Here is a 15,021-nt window from a genome sequence, read left to right as displayed (position 1 = left end):
TGGGCCAAAGATATTCTCCTTTCCAATTTTGGCATTAAAATCGCCTAGAATGATTTTAATGTCATGGGAAGGGCAACGGTCATATGTTTCTTCTAAGCGCTCGTAAAATATATCTTTGGTCTGTTCGTCCTTTTCTTCAGTGGGAGCATGAGCGCAAATAAAGCTGATGTTGAAGAATTTAGCTTTTATTCGAATTGCAGCAAGTCTTTCATTCACTGGGGTGAAGCTGGATACTAGATGTTTTAGTCTCCGACTAACTACGAATCCGCAACCAAACTCATGCTTTACGTCATGGCAGCTATAATACAGTGGGTCACCTTTAGGTGTTGTTGTGACGCCTTTCCCAATCCATCGTATTTCCTGTATGGCAGTAATATCGGCCTTGTACTTTTCAAGTACGTCTGCCAATGCGAAGACTGCACCTTCTCTATAAAGAGTGCGAACATTCCAGGTGCAGATTCGCAGATCATGGTCCTTAAAACGTTTGCGGGGTTCGTCAACTTTAGAGGGGTTTGTTTTTCTTTTCTTTCGTTTTTTCATAGTAGGATGTTTTTTCTAGGGGAGGGTTACTAACCCGACGCCCAAACCCAAGTTTTTAACGTTCTTATGGGTGAACGCGCGGCACATGTTAGCTCACTACCTTTAACGGGTGTTAAAGGCAGTTCCCCAGGTGACACCACGGGGAGGTCAGTGTCCACTTGAGATGAAAGAGAGACCAAGATAAATCCTGGGCTTTGCCATGTTAAAGCCGGTCAAGACCGTTGCTTGGTATCATTCATCCCCTACGTCACTCAGAGATTCCACGGAGATCATTATTGTATATGACACCTTTGCTACAGTTTAGCCGGTTATGTTATTTGACTTCTACTTTTATCTCATCAGAGAGAGATATCAATTGTATCAGTTTTGTTGCTTGTGTTGCGTTTTTTGTTCACCACATACATTATCAATAACTTTTTTTATTAAAAACGGAGACACGTTTAGTAAAGTTTCGTCGCTATTGATTCTTGTCATTAGCAAGAATTTAGGACCGATTGTGATATTTTTGAAGATTTTGGTTTTATCAACTTCAAACATAGCTGATTTAGTTGTTGTAGAACTCATGTTTGATTAATATTCACTTCAAAAAGCAGTCACTGAGCGGAGCTGACACGTTCTGTTCGTTTCGCAGTCAAATGACGACTGTGTCCCAACAACATATTTTCGGACAATGGTAGCAATTTCGTTCGCAGATGGAAGTCCGACTATTTAAAGGAGCTCCACAAAAGAAATAAATGGAAACGTCCCTCAGAAAACTTGAAGGAAAACGATCTCGTTGTACTGTCCCAGGAGCTGGGAAGTCCTAACGACTGGCGTTTAGGGCGCGTGATAAAATTATATCCTGGCCCAGATGGGTGCGTTAGGGTTGTGGACCTAAAAACAGCAGCAGGAGTAATAAGACGTCAATCCTTCCTCCTCTACCATCACTATTGCCTCAAACTTACTACTAATTATACCCTACCCTACTATGTGGAAAGGATATTATAAGTTTGTTTTGGGAAAAATTCAGGTAACACCGCGAAATATCGGTCCTAGACCCCCAATAAGGTATACCAATCTTCATATCTCGACGAGATTAAGCGATTTTGAGATTTGTGTCTGTCCATTAAAAATTGTAATCAAACTCCAGGCAGCAATTATGGACCGATCTTCACGAAATTTTGCATGGAGGTCGGGTTCAGACCAGAATAGACAACTATTATTGGTGGTGATCGTGAAATGGAATGGACCAAAAACATAACTTTTATCCGATTTTGTAGCTGCTCTGTAGGTCGCAATAATAGTCCGATCGTCTCAAAATTTTAACTAAGGTAAAAATATATGACAAAGAAGAAGCTTGCAATTTGAGATAGTCATCAGATAATATTTAGAGCGTTATATTAACCACAACTTTTGTGTGAAAATTGTGAAACTTTTAATATACAGCTTATATATGTATTCCTGGAAGATACATTCCGCCAACGTAAATAACATTTGGAAGGCCATTTATTGACGTTTCCATTGATGCTAATTAGGTTGATTTACGTGCTCAGATAACAGAGTTACAGCCTAATATATCCAGTTATTTGTTTGTAGTGTAATCAGAAGCACGCTAGAGGTCGCAATTATAGATCAATAGTCACGAAATTTTTCACGATTTAGGTCGAAGAACACGCCTACAAATTTGGATGATGATATCATATTTTCTAGTGGGTTAAATGGACCTTTATTTTTGTATGAAAAATATAAGAAATTTAAATTTGGTTCATATTTTACTTCCTGGAGGGCATATACTAGGAAAGTAACCTACATATGGAAAAAGAACCTCCGACCTGGGTAACGGGCCTACTGGCTAATATATATCAGGTTTTGAGTAGAATACAACATTTTCCTTCTATGCTACAATTTGTCTCTATCATGATAGAGAAATTTCCAGCATTATTGCAAATTACGTGGAGCCCAAGGATATTAATTGTCCAATTGAATTTTTTATGCATATTTGTATTGCAGCATGGGGTCGCTTCGCCACCTTTTAAAGCTTTTTTAATTTTTAAAGTTTTCCTTTTGAAATATTAATTTTGGTGAAGGCACCCACCCCTCCTGACGTTTAGTTGAATATGAATACTTTTGGGAGTCGTAAATTTGTTTGCATGAAAATTATTTGAATTTCTTTCCATTATTATTTGTTTTTACTGGCTAAAATATATTTTTGTATATCTACAATGAACTATGTTCGAAATACACAAAGTCGTGTGCATTTCCAATCAATCACAAAATCGTGTGCATTTCCAAGCATATGTATGGTAGAAGTTCACTTTTTTCAATACACTCACAATGTTCCCTTTAAAAATTCATATAGCGTTTGTAGTGTTTAATAAAATTGGAGCAGTGTCCGTCTGTCGAAAATTTCACGGTCAGATATGGCAAATTGCATTGTAATTGGGTATATTTGCAGCGGCTTATATATTTATTTACATTAGGTATATTCCAAAAAAGAACCTGATAATCAAAGAAAATTTATGTAGGTCCCAAGCTTTATGTGATAAGGTGGCAGAATCGACTGAGTTATTTCTAACAATAAGCTTATTTGTTCCATAAAGGAATTTTGATTTGCTGAAAGCTAATTCCCAGGGACAGTGGTGAAGGGTATCACATGGTCGTCCCCGTCCGACTATGTATAATCTTTGCCTATTTGTTTTAGCTTTATTTTTATCAGGAAAAATTTACTCGTACCACTACTTGGAAGAATACCGGTGCCCAATATGCGAAACTCGGCATTCCTTCCGTTTGTGCCGGTGTTTTTGACTATGCACCCCAACGCCAGGATAACATTTATTAGGGATAGTGGTGCCTGTGAAAATTGCTTGGGAATATCGCATCAGATAAAGGACGGCCGAAGCAACTCAGCTTGTAAAATATGTTGGTATGGTCATCACACTCTACACCACGCACTGGACATAAAAAAGTACCAATGCCTTCAAATGACGGCTTTAGCTCATCTTCACCGTCCTGGAGTCGACGAAAAAAAAACGCATCTTGAGGATGCTGTTGGATCCAAATAGCCCCGATAGCTACCTCGTTCCTGATGTCGGTCTGCCCTTTGACGTAAACCTAAACGTCCCGCAATACGAGATCCAAGTAACAGACCGACACAGTGAGGTCAGGACCCTCACTCTCAAGCTTAAGTTGAAAGCTGGTGTACATCTTACCCGCCGCAAGCCCACGGTGTACCAGGAGCTCTCTGGAAAAGGCACGACATTGAGGACGTCGCCGATACGTCATTCTAAATTCCAGCAAGTTGTTCAGTTGTCTTTGGGAGAGATTAATCCAAATACATTTATCTTGGTTTGTCGCAAGAGAATAAGGAGATACCGTATGTGCAAAATACGATTTTCGGTTTAGCGTTTTTTGGCCCAATCGAAACTAACCATGAGAGCACGAGAATGGTAGAGGACTTCTATGAGAAACATGAGAGAGTGAGCGCCTTTTTCCGGTAATTTACGAATCTTACATTACTGTCCCGGATGGGGTGTTTATTATGAAATATTTCCATGAAATACGTACTTTGCTGCCCCAGGAGGGCGATGGTTATTAATTGTTATTAGAGTATCAACATATACGCATATAATATATTTAACTAACTCTACCCCTGTTGGGTGTATATTGAATTGAACATGTAAAATACTTTGAATTCCATTTTATTTTTTTTTTCTTACTTTTAAAGTTATTTGATTTAATTAATAATTTAATATTATGTGTAAACACGCTCTTAATAATACCATTCCCTTGCCTGTGAACGTAAATCTTTTGCATGTCGTCACTGATGTAATCTGTCAACTACGTCTCTTTTTCCTTATTCTTTAAACATCTTTGTCATTTTGTTTATAAACAAATTAGAAAAAAGAGCGGCAGTTCAGTGAGAAGTGCGGATAACCTAAAGTAGTCAACTTTGAGTTTATTCTAACGCTTATGAATTTTATGTGTAAACGAAACGACCAATTGAAAACAAAAATAAATAATCTTTGTAAACTTTAAATTGTTCCGTGTCTCCATTATTATTTGGTGATCGGTAGAAACTTTGACGAACCATCCGTGGCAACTTCACAGTGCGTGCGTGATTTATTTCATCCGAAATTTAGGAATAGTTTCAGTGATCCGAATGTACGTGTTCCCCTGCCCCCGTGAAGCATGTTATTAAATCGATTTAATTTTTCTGGCCCATGGAAGCTGTTGTGATTTGAGTGTGATTTGTGTGTGACTCGGGTAACACGGACAACCTTTCCAAGTCTGGATATCATCTTGCCGTAGGTTAGTACTAGAAACTAACATTTTAATTATCACCAGTATCATCTTCTTGTTCCAGTGATAAAAGTCTCATAGAACTTCTGTCATGGGCATTTCGAGTGGTTACTTCTATCAACAAGTCGCCTACCTCCTATTTTCTACGTTTTACTTTTGGCTAGTTTATAGCGCTTTTCTCCACATAAATGTTGTTTGCATTACTATAGATGAACTGATATCAGAGAGTATTTAATGTCTTGGCATAATTAAAAAGTTCTAATGACTCTTTGCTTAAAAAGTCATTTACATAAACAGATTTAGTGCCTTTAATTAAAACTCGATTTTCGACTTTTTCATAACCGCAGAAAATCACCAAAGCTGTAAAACCGGCAAGTCAATAATCTATGGGCAAACTCGAAAATCGATCACAAGATAATAGATTATGCGATTTTCCCTCCAGACAAAAGTCGACTACGATTTTTGACTGCAAAAGTCGATTAATCGAAAATCGATTTACCTATCCCTAATCCATTAATTTGTACTTCATTTTCATTTCATTTATTTACTATGTAATATGAACAAGCCAATATGGCCAATATCTTATCTAATATATAAAAGGCAATGTGTGTATGTTAGTATGTTTGTTTGTTTGTATGTTCCGAATAGACTCAAAAACAGCTGAATAGATTTTCTTGAAAATTTCAGATAATGTACTGGGAACACCGGTGGTGAAAATAGGCTATATATTTTTTTGAGTGGTCGTCGCGGAAGTGAAATATCGCGGTCATCCCAAATTATTCAAAAATGTATTATTTCAGATAATATACCTAATTTTAGTAAGCGTGACTACAAAGCCGCTATAACACTGACTTCAATATGTGGGATAACGCGGTCAACGCCATATTTTGGAATACAGTAAAATCCCGATAACTTGAGATGTCACTATATAGAAATTCCGAAAAATCGATTGGGAAATCTTATGAAATTTTGTATGTGGAATTTTTAGGTCTGAGAATAGGTCGTAATCTATTTTTTTATCCCGCTAAGTGTAGTGACCGGTGGTCCTCCCCAAAATTAAAAAAAAACCGAAATTCAAGATACGTTTTAATATATTGTTTACAAATTGTTTGCAATGCTATGGTAATTACAGTCTTGACCCTGAGTGATCGCCGCGGAAGTGAAATATCGCGGTCATCCCTAAATTTTCAAAAATGTATTATTTCAATTAATTAGAACTGTCGTAAGCTGTTTTTATACGGCTAAGAGTAGTGACCGGTGGTCCTCCCCCACAATGTTTTCAAGAAAATCTGAAATCTTTGATATTTTTGAACGTATTGTTTACAGATTGTTTTCCCTGAATGACCGCGGTCATCACAAAGTTTTTAAAAATTTATTACTGACTTTGTGCCATGGTTGTGATACCATAAATACACAAATTGTTTAATACGGGAGAATTTCCAGTTTTTGTTTGTTTACCTTTTGTTTGCTTAATAAAATTAATTGGAATGTGTTCTTTTAATGCAGGGTAATGAAGTTTATAAAGAAAAATAGAGGAAATGGAACAAAGTCCAAATTTTCTTTTCTATCACGGATAATGGAGGTTCCCGGATAATCGAGGTTCAACTGTATTTCAATTAATATATATAATTTTAGTAAGCGTGACACAAAAATGATATAAACACTAGGTTGAACAAGTGGGATAGCGCGGTCGTGAGCTATTTTAATACGGCTAAGCATAGTAACCGGAGGTTCTCCTTCATTTTTTTTTTTAATCTGAAGTCCATGATATTTTTGAACGTTTTGTTTACAAATTTGTTTGCAATACTACTGTAATTACTGTCTTGACCCTGAATGGTCTTCGCGGAAGTGAAATATCGCGAAAAGTGAAATATCGCGGCCATCACAAAATTTGCAAACATTTATTATTTCAGCGTGCATAAAAAACGCTATAAACGATGAACACTAAACAATAAGTGGGATAGCGCGATCAACTCCACATTTTGGAATACAGTAAAATCCCGATAACTTGAGATGTCACTAGATCGAAATTCCAGAAAGATCGATTGGAAATTAGACAAAGTTATTGATATACAATACAATATCATCATTGGAATCAGAATACCGCGATCGTGTTCGATTTTTGAAAAAATTATGAAAGAAAAAAGACGTTAAGTTCGACCGAAAATCAGGCGCCACCGTTCTATGGGAGCTACATCAAAACGAGGACGTATACTGAAAATTCTCTGCAAGACTGTTTACGACCCCCAACAGTGGCTATATCTCTGAACTATCGAAAATCGGGAGGTACTGTTTTATGGGAGCTATATCAAAACGTGGACCTATACTGACAATTCTCTGCAGTAATAATTACGACTCCAACCGAGACCAACAATCCAATATATAGCAATGTTAATTGACGTGCACCGACCATTATATGTGGTTCACAAAGTGCTTTAAACTGTCGATTTATGGTGAAGGGTATAATAAAAGAGATTTTATATCTTAAATTTGGGGGATACCATTACATGGAGTTTATGTCAAAACATTGGGAACAAATCTAGTTTAGTAAAAACTCTCCGATTTTTTTGAAATTTTTTCCAGAGGTAGGTATTTTTACGCTGATTACTGGAATATAAAATTTTCTTGGGGGACGGACCCGGTTACCCGGTTATTCGACCCGAAAGTCCGGGTACCCGGTACCCGATAGACCCGGTTCTACTGAACCGATTCTTACAAAATGGGTATCGTTGGAAAGCTTATGAAACTACCTATCTAACAAGTGGTCATATGATGGGGTTATCTCCAGGGGTTCAAAAGTTATAACCAAAATACCTCTTTTTGGACCCGGGTTTTTCCATAAAACCCTCAAAAAGTCGAAAAAGGGCCCATTATGGGTGCTCAATTAATTCACGTAATTTTATAGCTCATACTTCAACCTTTCCAAAATGGTGCCATTTGTTATAATACCTTCACTGGGTCCAGAGATATTGACCTTAGAACCATCGTACCCACCACTTTCATCACTTTTTTTAAGTAAATTTTTTTCTAAGTAGCCGGCCTTCGGCCGGGGATTTAAGACTTTCTCCCAGGGACAGGTTCAAATCTAGGGAATGGGAACAACATTTTCTTTTTAATTATAAATTTTCTCAAGTAGCCGGCCTTCGGCCGGGGATTTAAGACTTTCTCCTATGGACAGGTTCAAATCTAGGGAATGGGAACAACATTTTCTTTTAAATTATAAATTTTCTCTAAGTAGCCGGCCTTCGGCCGGGGATTTAAGACTTTCTCCTATGGACAGGTTCAAATCTAGGGAATGGGAACAACATTTTCTTTTTAATTATAAATTTTCTCTAAGTAGCCGGCCTTCGGCCGGGGATTTAAGACTTTCTCCTATGGACAGGTTCAAATCTAGGGAATGGGAACAACATTTTCTTCTAAATTTTAAATTTTTCTCTCATTCTAAGGTCAATATCTCTGGACCCAGTGAAGGTATTATAACAAATGGCACCATTTTGGAAAGGTTGAAGTATGAGCTATAAAATTACGTGAATTAATTGAGCACCCATAATGGGCCCTTTTTCGACTTTTTGAGGGTTTTATGGAAAAACCCGGGTCCAAAAAGAGGTATTTTGGTTATAACTTCTGAACCCCTGGAGATAACCCCATCATATGACCACTTGTTGGATAGGTATTTTCATAAGCTTTCCAACGATACCCATTTTGTAAGAATCGGTTCAGTAGAACCGGGTCTATCGGGTACCGGGTACCCGGACTTTCGGGTCGAATAACCGGGTAACCGGGTCCGTCCCCCAAGAAAATTTTACATTCCCGTAATCAGCGTAAAAATATCTACCTATGGAAAAAATTTCGAAAAAATCGGAGAGTTTTTACTAAACTAGATTTAAGCCAAACATTGATTTATATTATGAAGTTTCTAGAGGGATGCCTAATTATGGCTGTATCAATACTGGATAGATAACTAAGTTTTACACGGAGAACCCAAACGCGGACCGGGTCAGCTAGTCTAATATATAAAAGGCAATGTGTGTATGTTAGTATGTTTGTTTGTATGTTCCGAATAGACTCAAAAACGGCTGAACAGATTTTCTTGGAAATTTCAGATAATGTACTAGGAACACTTGTGGTGAAAATAGGCTATATATTTTCTTGAATGGTCGTCGCGGAAGTGAAATATCGCGGTCATCCCAAATTATTCAAAAACGAAAAGACTCAAGAACGGCTGAATAGATTTTCTGGAAAATTTCCGATAATGCACTGGGAACACCGGTGGTGAAAATAGGCTATATATTTTCTTGAATGGTCGTCGCGGAAGTGAAATATCGCGGTCATCCTAAATTATTCAAAAATGTACTATTTCAGATAGTATACGAAATTTTAGTAAGCGTGACTATAAAATCGCTATAACACTGGCTTCTATATGTGGGATAACGCGGTCAACGCCATATTTTGGAATACAATAAAATCCCGATAACTTGAGATGTCACCATATAGCAATTCCGAAAAATCGATTGGGAAATCTTATAAAATTTTGTATGTGGAGTTTTTAGGTCTGAGAATAGGTCGTAATCTATTTATTTAACCCGCTAAGTGTAGTGACCGGTGGTCCTCCCCACAATTTTTTTAGGAAAACCGCGAAATTCAAGATACTTTTTAATATATTGTTTACAAATTGTTTGCAATGCTATGGTAATTACTGTCTTGACCCTGAATGGTCGTCGCGGAAGTGAAATATCGCGGTCTTCCCAAAAGTTTCAAAAATGTATTATTTCAATTAATTAGAACGGTCGTAAGCTGTTTTTATACGACTAAGAGTAGAGACCGGTGGTCCTCCCCAACAATGTTTTTAATAAAATCTGAAATCGCGGTCATCACAAAGTTATCAAAAATGTATTATTTCAATTAATATACATAATTTAAGTAAGCGTGACACAAAAATGATATAAACACTAGCTTGAACAAGTGGCATAACGCGGTTGTGAGCTATTTTAATACGGCCCGAGGTTCATGTCCATGATATTTTTGAACGTATTGTTTACAATACTATTGTAATTACCGCCTTGACCCTGAATGGTCTACGCGGAAGTGAAATATAATGGTCATCACAAAATGTTCAAACATTTATTATTTCAGATAATATACATAATTTTGTAAGTGTGCCTAAAAACGCTGAACACTAAACAATAAGTGGGATAGCGCGATCAGCTCCACATTTTGGAATACAGTGAAATCCCGATAACTTGAGATGTCACTTGATCGAAATTCCAGAAAAATGATTGGACATCAGACAAAATTATTGATATACAATACAATATCATCATTAGAATCAGAATACCGCGATAGTGTCCGATTTTTAAAAATATTACAATTACGGATAAAATCTCAAAATTTAGGAAGTGAAACTTCATGATCATTGATTTCAATCCTTAAAATAGCTAGATAAAGATACATTTTTAAATACAGCAAAATCTCGATAATAACTTCTACAGTTTATAGAAGTAAATTTTTTATGAATTATATAAATTGTGCCATACATATACCGAAGGAACATACATTTCGCTGAGGGGTATTTTACCACTATGGCATATTGAGCGCGAAGAAAAATGTCGTTACGTTCGATCGGGCTGAATGAGGTTAAATCCGCCAAAAATAGAGAAAATCAGGCGCCATCGTTCTATGGGAGCTATATCAAAACGAGGAGGTATACTGAAAATCCTCTGCAAGACTGTTTACGACCCCCCACAGTGGCTTTATCACCGAACTATCGAAAATCGGGAGGTACTGTTTTATGGGAGATATATCAAAACGTGCACCTATAACGGTTGCATACCGAGCGCAAAAAAAAGGCGTGTCTTTCGGTCGATCCGAATATTTATGCTCTCTTCTTTAAATTATATCAAAACCAGATTACAGCCATTTCGGTGTGATAATGATGTTAAATCCTAAAGAATAGTGAAAATCAGCCGGTGCCGTTCTATGGGAGCTATATCAAAACGTGGACCTATACTGACAATTCTCTGCAGTAATATTTACGACCCCAACCGAGACCAACAATCCAATATATAGCAATGTTAATTGACGTGCACCGATCATTATATGTGGGTCACAAAGTGCTTTAAACTGTCAATTTATGGTGAAGGGTATAATAAAAGAAATTTTATATCTTACATTTGGGGATACCATTACATGGAATTTATGTCAAAACATTGATTTATATTATGAAGTTTCTAGAGGGATGCCTAATTATGGCTGTATCAATGCTGGACAGATAACTAAAGGTTACACGGAGAACCCAAACAACGGGCCAGCAACGCGGACCGGGTCAGCTAGTATCTTTATATATAAAACTCAATTGTCGTTTGTTGGTAATTGAATCAGTTGAAAACGGATAGAGCGATTTGGATAATTTTTTGTGGAAATGTTAGTCATAGTCCAGTTTAGGTTTTTATGCAAAGAAAAATTGGCCACGCCCACTTTTTCGCCCACTTTTTTAAATATGTTATATCTACGGAACTACTCAATAGATTTTCCTGAAATTAGCAGGGAACGTAAAGTGATGGCCCCCGGTTGAAATAGGCTACATATTTTTTGACTTTCGGATCGGGCGGGTACCTCCCCTACGCCCTATTTTTGTAAAAATTCAATATTTGCAACAAATATTAATGTATCGGTTTGGGAATTTATTTGCGAGTCAATGGCGATTGTGTCTCCAACCATACGTACTTATTTTGTGACTTAAGATCCGACCACGCTCACTTTCTAATTAGGTTATATCTACAGGGGATTTTCAAGAAAATCGCGATTTGTCTAAACTTTTAAATCTTTATAAATAAAAATCAAATATCATTCGTTGGTAATGGCATCAGTTGAGAACGGCCGGACCGATTTTCGACCTGGGTTTTTATGCAAAGAAAATTTGACCATCCCCACTTTTACGCCCAATTTTTTCAATTTTCTATTTTTATCATTTCTACAAAAACTACTGAACCGATTTTCCTGTAATTGCCAGGGAATGTACAGAGATGGTCCCCGCTTAAAATAGGCTACAAATTCAGTTGAATTTCGGAAAGGGCGGGGAACATCCCCTGTACCCTACTTTTTTAAACATTTTATATTTACAATAATTACGAATGTATCTATTTGGAAGTTAATTTGCGAGACAATTGTGGTTGTGTCTCCGACCTTACCTACTTTTTTAGGAACCACAGACTTGACCATACCCACTTTTTAAAATATGTTACATCTACAAAACTACTGAACCGATATTCGTGAAAATGTCAGGGAATGTACAGGCATATTTTCTTGAATTTTGATGAGGGCATATTTAAAAAAACGCCTTACCTTTATGAATAAAAATCAAATGCTGTCATAACCCAACTTAGGTTTTTTGGAAAGAAAAGTTTACCACGCCCCCGAAAACAGGTTACATATTTTATTGAATTCCAGAGGGGGCGGGGTACCTCCCCTATGCGATATTTAAAAAAAAACCGTTATATTTGCAAAAATTATGTATGTATCGGAATAAAAATTTACGGATTAATCTACAATCTAGGTACTTCTTTGTGGCGTATATGCCCGACCAAGCCTGCTTTTTTTAGTATGTCTTAACTCCAATACTACAGAAGGGATTTCCATAAAATTTGCAGCAAAAGCTCAATGTTTGCCGTTGTTATATGGAGTACCTTCCCCATGCCTTTCTGTTAAACGTTATATGTATAAGCTAAACTTATGATTATATCGGTTTCAGCATACATTTTGGTAGGCAATGAAGTTGTGTGCACCCTAGGACCGGACCAGGCCCACTTTTTTTAATATGTTATATCTTGAAAACTGATGACCACGCCCACTCTTTTCAAAACATTATTTTTCCAAAACTACTGAACCTAATTTTCAGAAAATATTCAGGAATGTCCCGTTGTCCAAAATGCTATATATTTGTAGACGAATTTCGGGGCCTATTATTTTATAATCGGTGTATTTGTTAAACTTATGAGTGCATCAGGTTGCAAATTAGTTTTCGATACAACGGTGGTTGTCCCCCGATCAAGAAAAACTATATATTTACAAATGTACTTAAATGGTGAGGTTCAACGGTCCATCAGCCATGAAAAGCTAAAACATATAGGTCAAAATAAACAGGAGAATTCGATTTAATGATTTTTTTAACTTTTATTATTAGATCGCTTTAGGATAATAAATCGATAATAAATCCTAAAAGGCACAAATTGGCGAAAAATCCGACAAAGTCCGTAGGAGAAGAGATAGGTTACAGACAAAATCTGTTGATAAATTTAAAATCCTTCTCGGTTTGACAATGGACCGAAGAAGTGAGGTAGAAAATACCTACTTTTGAATTAAAACTCATTTCGACGGGCCAGCAACGCGGACCGGGGTCTGCTAGTCTTTATATATAAAACTCAATTGTCGTTTGTTGGTAATTGAATCAGTTGAAAACGGATAGAGCGATTTGGATAATTTTTTGTGGAAATGTTAGTCATATTCCAGTTTAGGTTTTTATGCAAAGAAAAATTGGCCACGCCCACTTTTCCGCCCACTTTTTTAAATATGTTATATCTACGGAACTACTCAATAGATTTTCCTGAAATTTGCAGGGAACGTAAAGTGATGGCCCCCGGTTGAAATAGGCTACATATTTTTTGACTTTCGGATCGGGCGGGTACCTCCCCTACGCCCTATTTTTGTAAAAATTCAATATTTGCAACAAATATTAATGTATCGGTTTGGGAATTTATTTGCGAGTCAATGGCGATTGTGTCTCCAACCATACGTACTTATTTTGTGACTTAAGATCCGACCACGCTCACTTTCTAATTAGGTTATATCTACAGGGGATTTTCAAGAAAATCGCGATTTGTCTAAACTTTTAAATCTTTATAAATAAAAATCAAATATCATTCGTTGGTAATGGCATCAGTTGAGAACGGCCGGACCGATTTTCGACCTGGGTTTTTATGCAAAGAAAATTTGACCATCCCCACTTTTACGCCCAATTTTTTCAATTTTCTATTTTTATCATTTCTACAAAAACTACTGAACCGATTTTCCTGTAATTGCCAGGGAATGTACAGAGATGGTCCCCGCTTAAAATAGGCTACAAATTCAGTTGAATTTCGGAAAGGGCGGGGAACATCCCCTGTACCCTACTTTTTTAAACATTTTATATTTACAATAATTACGAATGTATCTATTTGGAAGTTAATTTGCGAGACAATTGTGGTTGTGTCTCCGACCTTACCTACTTTTTTAGGAACCACAGACTTGACCATACCCACTTTTTAAAATATGTTACATCTACAAAACTACTGAACCGATATTCGTGAAAATGTCAGGGAATGTACAGGCATATTTTCTTGAATTTTGATGAGGGCATATTTAAAAAAACGTCTTACCTTTATGAATAAAAATCAAATGCTGTCATAACCCAACTTAGGTTTTTTGGAAAGAAAAGTTTACCACGCCCCCGAAAACAGGTTACATATTTTATTGAATTCCAGAGGGGGCGGGGTACCTCCCCTATGCGATATTTAAAAAAAAAAACGTTATATTTGCAAAAATTATGTATGTATCGGAATAAAAATTTACGGATTAATCTACAATCTAGGTACTTCTTTGTGGCGTATATGCCCGACCAAGCCTGCTTTTTTTAGTATGTCTTAACTCCAATACTACAGGAGGGATTTCCATAAAATTTGCAGCAAAAGCTCAATGTTTGCCGTTGTTATATGGGGTACCTTCCCCATGCCTTTCTGTTAAACGTTATATGTATAAGCTAAACTTATGATTATATCGGTTTCAGCATACATTTTGGTAGGCAATGAAGTTGTGTGCACCCTAGGACCGGACCAGGCCCACTTTTTTTAATATGTTATATCTTGAAAACTGATGACCACGCCCACTCTTTTCAAAACATTATTTTTCCAAAACTACTGAACCTAATTTTCAGAAAATATTCAGGAATGTCCCGTTGTCCAAAATGCTATATATTTGTAGACGAATTTCGGGGCCTATTATTTTATAATCGGTGTATTTGTTAAACTTATGAGTGCATCAGGTTGCAAATTAGTTTTCGATACAACGGTGGTTGTCCCCCGATCAAGAAAAACTATATATTTACAAATGTACTTAAATGGTGAGGTTCAACGGTCCATCAGCCATGAAAAGCTAAAACATATCGGTCAAAAT

General features: G+C 36.7%; 1 protein-coding gene across 7 annotated transcripts in view; it reads left to right on the top strand.

The window, feature by feature from the left end:
- Positions 1-15,021, top strand: part of LOC141401404 (uncharacterized) — a 155,743-nt gene that overhangs the window by 97,010 nt on the left and 43,712 nt on the right. The window contains exon 1 of one of the 7 annotated variants that reach the window (XM_073981645.1): positions 4,292-4,827. The exons of 4 other annotated variants lie outside the window; for them this stretch is intronic. The gene's annotated coding sequence lies outside the window, so the exon portion shown is untranslated. Of the gene's footprint in view, positions 1-4,291; positions 4,828-15,021 lie in introns of those variants that run through there. 2 more of the 7 variants (XM_073981652.1, XM_073981647.1) reach the window with 2 other exon arrangements.

The sequence above is a fragment of the Musca autumnalis genome, unplaced genomic scaffold (genome assembly GCF_047663935.1).
Source record: "Musca autumnalis isolate F117 unplaced genomic scaffold, ASM4766393v1 scaffold_4, whole genome shotgun sequence".
Taxonomy (NCBI): Eukaryota; Metazoa; Arthropoda; class Insecta; order Diptera; family Muscidae; genus Musca; species Musca autumnalis.
Note: the sequence above shows the minus strand (reverse complement) of the source record. Positions and strands in the feature narration are given on the sequence as shown.